This window comes from Neoarius graeffei, chromosome 5 (assembly GCF_027579695.1).
Source record: "Neoarius graeffei isolate fNeoGra1 chromosome 5, fNeoGra1.pri, whole genome shotgun sequence".
NCBI classification, from domain to species: Eukaryota; Metazoa; Chordata; class Actinopteri; order Siluriformes; family Ariidae; genus Neoarius; species Neoarius graeffei.
Genome location: NC_083573.1, coordinates 12,600,528 through 12,610,973, shown reverse-complemented (window position 1 = coordinate 12,610,973; position 10,446 = coordinate 12,600,528).

Genomic DNA, 10,446 nt, shown 5'->3' with positions numbered 1-10,446 from the left:
GCTGATGCAGGTCATCACGCTTTCTTTGAAAGTATTCAAGCGGTTTGTCCTTCAGGCCAGCATGCTTCGTTTCGAGGTGCCTTTTAAGTTTGCATGGCTTCATGCTTTCGTTTGCCAGCACCTCGGCACACACGACACACTGAGGACGAAGATCAGAGGTGACAGTAAAAACAAACTGCAGGTATGATTCATCGTACCTCCGAAGCTTTCTCGCAGCTGGTGGTAGACCTACGTCAGTTGTCTTGGGTTTTTTGACAAGAAATCTATCCATTTTGTTAAAGTATTTGTGAATAAACGTGTGTAATAAAGTTGTAACGATAAGTCTGTAGTAGGCTAAGTCTGTAGTAGGCTAAGGGGGCTAACCAGAGGGAATGTATGGGGCTTATCAGTGAGAAACACGATCGATATCTTTATTCGGGGATTTTATAGTTGCAAATTTTAACGAGGTGTGAATGGTGTACTTACTCGTGTGTGTGTGTGTGTGTGTGTGTGTGTGTTAGTGTGTGTGTGTGTGTGTGTGGGACAGTTGGATTTTTCACACGCAGGGTGAAAAAGGCAAAGGGGTAGTAGACTAGCAGTAAGAAAACAACAAAAACAACAAATTATTTGGGTAGAGCTGAAATGGGGAAAGCAAAAATACAGTGTGGGGTAGTAGTCTTTTAAAAGACTGTTTGGGTTTTGCGCTGTATCGATGGATTGATGATAGTAGACTAGCGAGAGTCGGCACGAGTTAACTCGGCAAGAAACCAGACTAGTGTGTGTGTGGCAAGCACTCACACGGTGGCCACGGTATGCAGACTCACTCACGTGACGTTGCGTCATGTTCACGTCACGGGCTTAAAATAACCTACACACAAGATTTTATGATAGATTGATGATAGATTTTATAATAGTATTGATTTGTATGTAATAGTCCAATGTCCTGCATTTTGACATGGGTAAATGTGTTGCATCTGCTTAGCTACTATAGCCTGTTAGCCCCAGATTTTTTTTTTCCTCCATACATGAAGCCTACTCGCGACCCCCCTGGAGTACCTCCGCACCCCACCAGGGGGGCGCGCCCCCCCGGTTGAGAACCACTGATTTAGAGTCACCAGTTAACCTAACCTGCATGTCTTTGGACTGTGGGGGAAACCGGAGCACCCGGAGGAAACCCACGCGGACACGGGGAGAACATGCAAACTCCACACAGAAAGGCCCTCGCCGGCCACGGGGCTCGAACCCGGACCTTCTTGCTGTGAGGCGACAGCACTAACCACTACGCCACCATGCCGCCCCTTGATCAGAAATTGTTATATTTATTGCTGATTAGAAAACTATTTACAGGACAGCATCAGCATTGAGCTTCAGATCAATGGTTTTGATCACAATAGCAAACGAACTATTTACAGAATAAGTTTTGCAACAATGAATACAACACATGCGGCTGCAATTATGAAATGAAATGTAATGAACAAGAGTTTTCATACTCAACATAACTTTCTTTTTTTAACTTTTAATTTTTTTATGATTAGTGTGATTTTTTTTTGGTTCTTTTTTATTTCCACATCAGGTGTGTGTGTGTGTGTGTGTGTGTGTGTGTGTGTGTGTGTGTGTGTAGCTTAATTTGTAATACTTATACCACTACTACCTTTATTTTTACATGAATTACAGCAAGAAAGTGTCAGACACTCAATGCGTGAAGTAAAAAAGAACGTTTTTAACCGACGGTTAAAAAAAGAAAAAAATCTCCGACAGGCAGAGACGCAACGTGAGTCGCTTTCTACCAAGCACCACGTCTGAACGGACCCACGTTTACCAGAACTCTACTGGTTATAAGTAAGTACAAACTGAAATAAAAACAAACTTGAAGCTGAAGAAACCTGAAATGTTTATGGAAAAGAGCCGGGAACCTGAGTCACTGAGGGAGAGACAGAGAGCTGTTCTCTGTGTGAGTGAGCAGAGCGGTGCGTGTAGGGGAGGGGCGCTGTGACGCTGTGTGAGGATTTTCATTCAGTCCGAGCACAGATATTGACTCGTATTACTCGTATAATACTCGTACTCGGCAAAAGTGCTTTATCCGTACCGGATACTCATTTCAGCCGAGTATCCAGCTCAACTCTAAAATAAATCACAAGATGGGGTGATCACCAGTGTAGTAGATGACCTGAGACCAGACAGCCAAAGCTCGTTCTTCTTTTTTCTCTCTGTTATTGCAACAGCTTACTGATATACAGTAAATTGGCAAGAAATACACATGCCTGTCTGTAGTCAGAGACTGTGTTCCTTTTCTGCTTGACCCAAAACCACACATCTACTGTGCATGTGGGACTTCCCAAGTGTCTTACCTAATCAGAGTTCTTCAAATTGTGGTGGAAAAGTGCAATAAAACTCTAGGCTGTGGAATGGAAACTTCTAATAAACACTTCAGAATCCTTAGCAGTTGTCTTTTCAGTTATTTATTATAGTAGATCATATAAAACAGAGATATAAAATAGGAAAGGGAAAAAAAGAAGGAGAAGAAGAAAAAGACACCACCTCATGTGATGTCGAGAGTGCAGTCTGAGTTGTGTCTTAGAAATGTTATCTATTATACTCTGAAGATATTTGCTTACTGCTCGCATCTATATGTGATTGGCTCAAGATTTTCTATGAAGCTTTGCTAAAGCGTGCACCTGGAATGCTCCGATATGTGCAGGCAGATGCATAGTTAGGGAGAACTCAGGCACCCTGCTTATCACCACCAAGGCCACAGAAAGGCGGTTATAGTATGAGAAAAACAACTTTCTCAGTACACTAGGCCACTTGAGCTCAACACACAGAAACACAGAGAATAGGAATGTTCATCCACTAAATTTCCCTCACATTTCCCCCCTTTGTGGCGGCACGGTGGTGTAGTGGTTAGCGCTGTCGCCTCACAGCAAGAAGGTCCGGGTTCGAGCCCCGTGGCTGGCGAGGGCCTTTCTGTGCGGAGTTTGCATGTTGTCCACGTGGGTTTCCTCCGGGTGCTCCGGTTTCCCCCACAGTCCAAAGACATGCAGGTTAGGTTAACTGGTGACTCTAAATTGACCGTAGGTGTGAATGGTTGTCTGTGTCTATGTGTCAGCCCTGTGATGACCTGGCGACTTGTCCAGGGTGTACCCCGCCTTTCGCCCGTAGTCAGCTGGGATAGGCTCCAGCTTGCCTGCGACCCTGTAGAACAGGATAAAGCGGCTACAGATAATGAGATGAGATTTCCCCCCTTTTTATCCGACAGGATAATAATTGCTAAAGAAAGAAATGTACACAATTTCAGTGGTAAGAGTTCCCAGAGAGATTCAATTTAACACATCATTGAGTGTACAGGGATAACGCTAAGGCTGTTTTGTAAGACATAGACATCTTAAGTTAATGCTAGCAAGCTATATACATAGATCAGGAAACAACAGAACAGGAAACAACCACAAATGAAAGTGTTTTAAGTTAGGGCTAATTTCATGTCAGCTGTGCTGATGTCATCAAACTGTGAGTTATAGTCTTCGAGTGGGTTTGGAGGCCAATCAGGCAAGTCGTCTGGGTCTATTTTCACCATCTGGTAACCAATATTTGTCAGCTGCCTCTGAAACACAGACATACAACATTGACAGAAAACAGGGAGCAAACATAGCATCACAATCACTAAACCCAGGACCGGTATGGTGGATGGAATCAGAGTCTTCCATCCACTAAACCAACTGTCTTCGACTCTGTGTCGGCCTGGGTTCCCTGTATCGACCACCACACAAATCCTCCCGTGAGCCCCAGCAGGTTCAGGATGCTCAGGCCCACGACTGGACCTAGCTTATAATGATTTACCCCATTCATTTTATGTTAACTATGTCTCCGAGTTAACCCTTGCTCTTCTTGACGTGTATTGGTGCTCAGAGGGCGCGCACGCCCTATCAGCCCTTGTCCCACCTCACCGGGGCTTGGAGAAACTCGGGACTTCTGAAACCAGTTTACTGACTAGATATTGAAATACTCTTCTCTATTGAGGGTGCAACAGCATAACTGTGCTGCCGCGCTCAGTTCCGCAGAACTTGCTCGCCACGTGGTTTGGATCAAGGTGGGAAAGCGGACATGTGGGGCACCTTCTAAATGATAATTGCTTACCTCTCCTCCTGAGTCTTGGGTTACCACTTGTCTCACCTTATGGTTGGGGTTCTGTGCTAAGATGTACTCAATTAACACTTCTTTCTCCTCATTGATGTCATTCAGATTTGTCCACTGGGATTGTCCTCCCGGAGCTGTCACCCTGACCTCTTCATCCATGATAAGGAGCCACAGCCCGTCTCCTAATGGGTTACATTTTCCAGTGTCCACTAATTCTCGGGTGCGTGCGTGATTGATGTGATACTCGCACTGTTCCATGTAGTGATGCCTTTCTTCCTCATGAGCTTTAGTCAGCATCTGGGTCACCTAGGCCTTCCTTTCCCTCCTGCTCAGCCGGTTCAGGAACCCTCCTGCAGTGGCTAGCGTGGATCCACGTCACTCTGCCCATGACCTTCACTGCCGTTGGGGTTGCGAGCAGGACCTGGAATGGGCCATTCCACCATGGCTTGTTCCACTTGGTTCGTCAGAAGTCCTTCACCACTATCCAATCCCCTGGTTGTAGATCGTGCAGAGGTTCCTCAGTGGGCTTGGGAAGTGCTTCTTTTACCTGTTTGTGGATAGATTTCAAAGCAGAGGACAGCATGGCACAGTAATTCAACATTGCATCATCACACAGTGTGGTGTCTGGCAGTGTTCCTTGGGCTGGCCCTATCCCCGTGTTGGGTACTCATCCAAACAGAATTTCAAATGGGCTTAACCCATGTTTAGGCCTAGTTTGCATCCTCATTTGTGTGAGTACTACAGGGAGGACCTTTGTCCATCCTAGCCCTGTTTCTGCACAAGCTTTGCTTAGTTCATTTAAGGGACCCATTTTCCCTCTCTACTGCTCCCACACTGGCAGGATGGTAGGCACAATGTTGTTTCAGGTCTATCCCTAGGAATGCTCCTATTTTCTTTAGGGCTGCATTAACAAAGGACGTTCCATTGTCACTTGAGATTTTGCTAGGTATACCCCACCTAGGAATTATGTCTCTCAGGAGTACTTTGACTATTGCTGCTGAGTCTTGTTTAGCTGTGGGGGAATACTTCAACCCATTTTGAAAACATGTCAACTATTACCAGGCAATACCTTTTCCCTTCACGAGCTGTCAGTTCAATAAAGTCCATTTGGGGGTGATCAAATGGTTTGTCTGGTATTGGGTGTGCTGCTTGAGTTAGTTTGATATGTTGACCTGCATTATGTTGTGCGCATATCAAGCATTGTTTGCAAAATTTCACAGCATAATTTGAAAACCCCTTTGTGAACCATCTCTGTTACTTCTGCTACCATCCCCCCTTTTGACACATGGGTGAGCCCATGGGCCAATTTTGCATAGAAAGGGAACATGTGTTTTGGTAGACAGGGACAGCCCGAGGGACAAACCTAGACCAAGTTTGCAAAGATACAGCCGGCCTGTTTCCAGACTCATCTCTCGTCCTGGGTGGCAGTGCTCTGAAGGTCCGCTAGCTGTAAACAAGGGGTAGAAACCTGAGGAAAAGCAAGGTTAGAGGGTGAACTGGAAGCTGAGGCTGCACACTTAGCTGCCGTGTCCGCCCTGGCATTTCCTTGAGACACAAGATCAGTATTGTTAGTATGGGCAGCACACTTACACACAGCAATGGCTCTAGGGAGTAGAATAGCATCCAACAACTCAGAGACCAGTTTATGATGTGCAATGGGAGATCCTGTGCTAGTGAGAAAATTTCTGTGTTTCCAAATAGTGCCAAAATCGTGCATAACGCCAAACGTGTACCGACTGTCCGTCAAAATATTGACAGATTGCCCTGCAGCCAATTTGCATGCCTCAATAAGGGCACAGAGCTCTGCGGCCTGCGCTGACAGGTTTGAGGGCAGACACGACGCCTTGAGGACCTCGTGATCTGAGACTACGGCAAAACCTACTTTGTTCTTTCCCGTCTCTGGAGGCTGAACCATCCACATAGAGGACCATGTCTGGATTTTCCAAAGGGTCGCTCTTTAAATCTGCCCTGGGGGAACAAAAATCGTTAGTGAGAGCAACACAGTCATGTGGCTCTCCATCATCCTCTGTAGGGAGAAGAGAGGCAGAATTCAGAACAGTACAACGTTTCACAATGATGTTAGGCATATCAAGTATGACAGTGTTATACTTCAACCATCTCTGTGCTGACAAATGTGACATCTTTTTCTCCAACAGAAGCATGGAGACAGCATGTGGGACCAAAGGGTGAGGTTAGAATGCTCCACAATATTTCTGGAAGCAGTTACCGCCTTTTCAGCTGCAGCAACTGCGCACAGGCAAACAGGAAGTCCAGCCGCCACTGGATCCAGCTTGCTGGAGAAGTAGGCTACAGGTCTCAATCTATCCCCGTGCTTCTGCAAAAGAACAGAGGTCATAAAACCCTTCTTTTCATCTACAGTTTGAACAAATGGTTTATTGGGGTCAGGCAATCCCAGAGTGGGTGTGGTCTGCAGAGTGCTCTTTAGGGACATCAGGCGTGCGCGGAACAACCGCAGCATTGACTGCTTGCAGATCTTGGACAAACCTCCACTCATTGGGCTGGGACGGTTTTCTTGCCTTCTTAACTGGAAAAATAGGAGTGCACACTAGAGAGTCCTGGCAAGGGACAATTACATCTGCCTTCAGTAGGGCTGAACGATCTATCATTTTCGACCGAAAATCGCGATCTCAGACAACCCGATTTTGGGATCGTCAAAGCCGCGGTTTTTCTCAGTGCTCCTAAACTACTGACCCATGTTTTGTTTCGTCAATAAATTGTCCTCATTTTTTACACTACAGACAAAAAATTACGTTCAGGAAAGCCTTGTGGCACTCAGTGTGAAAGAATTTTGTGAATATCTCCTTCCGTTTTCGTGTAAATCCCTGTTGTTTGAAGGGAGCACTGTGAGGAAAAACTGCGCTTTCTCTGTCTGTGTCTGAGCACGCGGGTGGGGGAGGGGCTGATCGCTCGCTCACTCTCACACACACAGGAGGGAGGGGCCCTGCAATAGCGACTGCTACAGCCACTGCATCACTCTTATTTCCCACAGGGGAATTGTTGGCTCTAGTTATAATTTATAATGCTTATGTACATTCTTTTACAAAAGTGCAATATTTTGATGCTGCTGAGCCATTGGTCAACCTTTTTTATGTCTGATATGTTGTAGATGGGAAAAGAAAAAGAAGCAAAAGTTTACTTAAGAAAGATGGCTCTCTTTTTATTTTTATTTTAAGTTATTATAACTTGTTCCTCAGGCACTCAATGTTAATAAACAGGCCTACATTTGAAATCTGTTGACCTCAGTTTTCATTCTTGCATTAGCTTTATGGAATTCATTGTATTAATTAATTTGCACTGAAACTTGATTTAAAGAAAAAAATCGTGGTTGAAATCGAAATCGCAATATCTGCCAGAAAAATCGCAATTCAATTTTTTCTTAAAATCGTCCAGCCCTAGCCTTCAGCAACGAATCAAAGACCAGTCTTATACCTGCGATTGCTTCTGGTTTGAGTGGGTACTGGGTCTGTTTAGGCCTGAAATCTGATTTGGGGGTGATCACCACTGGTTCAGCATTCTTTATTAGGCCTACATCATGTTTACCCTTCGCCCAAACGGAATTTGGAACTCCCACCAATTTGGGGTGCACCTCTGCTGGAGTTATGCCTGTGGAAACAGAGACAAACAGGCCACTATGGCCGGGGTCCCCAGGACCTTGGTCATCAGTGGCTAATATTACGCTGTGCTTAACATGCACACACATAGCATGACTTTGTTTGTAGACCCCAAGCTTTTGGCAAAACAACACACTAGGGTCCTCTGTTTGGGACCATTCATTGCCATTGACTGCACACTTCTTGACCCACTTCCCCACGTCTTTCCAATGGGTGGCTCGTGGCTTTGCTTATGAGACATGGAGTATAGAATTAATGATGTCAAAGAAATCATGCTGGTAGCAGCCGACCTCAGAGTCCTCTGACACGAGGCCGCGCATTACATGTTTGAGAACACTGCAATGAACATTGATGCAGCTGTTCAGACAACGAATAAAATGGACCTGCACAGCATAATAATGTTTAGACCAATATGTGGCAGATCACAGAATCCAGGGACACATGTCTGCCCGGGGGCATTTTGAGTTATTGATAGATTCAGAAAGTACAGTTTCTAAGCTTTCCAATGATGCCTTCCATGTGGAAATCTGACAATATTTGAAGAATGTGTGGCCTTTTGAAAGTGTATACTTCTTAAAACAGAAAAGGGAGAAAATTGCCCTCAAAGTTTTCCATCTCAGCTACTCTGGGTGTAGGGCGGGCACATAATGCTGCTCATTTGCATGATATTAAGGAAAGCCCTACCCCCTACGAGCTAGCACAATGCTACTTTCATGTAAACAAAGATCACCACGTCAATTTTCCTTCCATGCAAAGTATGCCCAACACAATTATGAAGTACAAAAATAAGTCCTAAAGTATACTTTAACGTTTTGTGGTTGAAAAATTACTCACACCATAAGAAAGAAAGCTAGCACGATGATGACACAACTAACACAACACTAGTTTCATGTAAAGCCTCGGTCACAACCGGCCGTATGTGCTCCTACAGCCGGTCTACACGCAAAAAACGCAAGAAACACATGGAGAGCGCGCATGAAACGCACGAGAGCGCGAGTGTGATGTGCTGATTTTTGAGCCGCAGACCGGCCGCAGAGGTTCTTTGTCATGTCAAACAAACTCTACGGGCGCTTACGTTTTTTTCAGGTTGCAAGACAAACTTACGGCCAACGCGCGTCTTTCTCCGTGAACAACAAAAAAAAAAACACAGCGATTTGGGAAACGCCAAAAAATCGTACGTCCGGTTGTGACCTAGGCTTAACCAAACCACAACACTCTCCGTTACATGCAAAAATAACCACACAGCCTTAGATTAATTACCCCATCAGAAAGAGAAACGGCGCCTTGCACACACCAATGCCTCCGATGGAATGTAATCCTAGAACGGTCCATGTATCATCCAATCATTCAAGTATTCCATTCAATCTGGAAAACGAGGTTGCGTTTTTTTTTTTGCTAGAAATGGTGATCTCCGATGTGTGTCAGCTCCTCTGCGCTCTGTTTAGTAACTCATTCCATAGTGAAATCACACGCCTGTATGCAGGTTAAGTAGCCATGCGCTCAACTCGGATCATACAGCTGATTTGCGGAAAAAAAAAACAAAAGACTTAAAATCATCATGTGAATGGCCCATATGGTAATTTACCCACGCCCCCCAGCAGGCTACAGTCCTGACAAAAACGAGACAATTTGCAACAAAAAATGTATGCTTTTCCAACAAAACAATCTATTATCTGAAATACTGATTGCATTCTTCAAGATCTCAACTTGCACATGATGGAAAAAAACAAAAATCACAAATTTCTGAAAAAAATGCTTCTTTTGCGATTATCTCAGATTCGTTTCGGCCGACATGTGTCCCTGGATTCGGTGAGGGGTCACATATGTAGTTTTGAGGGTCAATCTTTCACGTGCATGGGGGTCTGCAAATCACGTCTTTTCAAACTCTACATCTTGCCCTTGGTGAACATGTGTTGTGCAATGCAAATCTTCCTCTTTCATATAATCTGTGTCAACTGATGAGGTGTTCAAGTGTGTGAGCTGTACAAGGTGTTTGGGAGTTTGTGCGAGTTGATCTGAGCAGAGCCCCCCCCCAAGGGAAGTCATGGCCTAATGGTTAGAGAAACAGCTTTGGGACCAAAAGGTTGCTGGTTTGATTCCCCAGACTAGCAGGATTGACTTAAGTGCCCTTGAGCAAGGCACCTAACCCCCAACCGCTCCGGCAAGAGTGGTGGCGTACCTTGTATCTGATTAGCCAAAGAAAAACTGATGATGTGATCATCAGTTCAGGCATTGAACCCGACCAACTGAACTGAACTGAACTGAACTGAGCAGAGCCACCAGACATACACATACAGGAGGCTTCCAAGACCATACTGCACACCGCACATTTCACTTACTTCAATAGTTAGTCCATCTGAAGTGGACGTGAGATTTACTCCTAATTTGCACATTAAATCGCGTGCTAACAAATTTACTGGACATGTATGTGAGATGAGGAATGAGTGGGACGTAACTATTCCTCCCTTGCTTTTACACGGGAGGTTGACTGAGAAAGTTTCGGTTACAGGTCGTCCTGAGATGCCCATAGTCTGAATAGTCAATGGTCAATTTCACTGGTAACAGTGACAATAAAGGGTTCATTCATTCATTCATTCAATAGAATTTGAGCTGAGCGGTGGGTCCACTGGAAGTACCCCATGTATGACTGAGTGTCCCGCTCCAGAATCTACTAAAAAAAAATCAACACATGCCCACATACAGT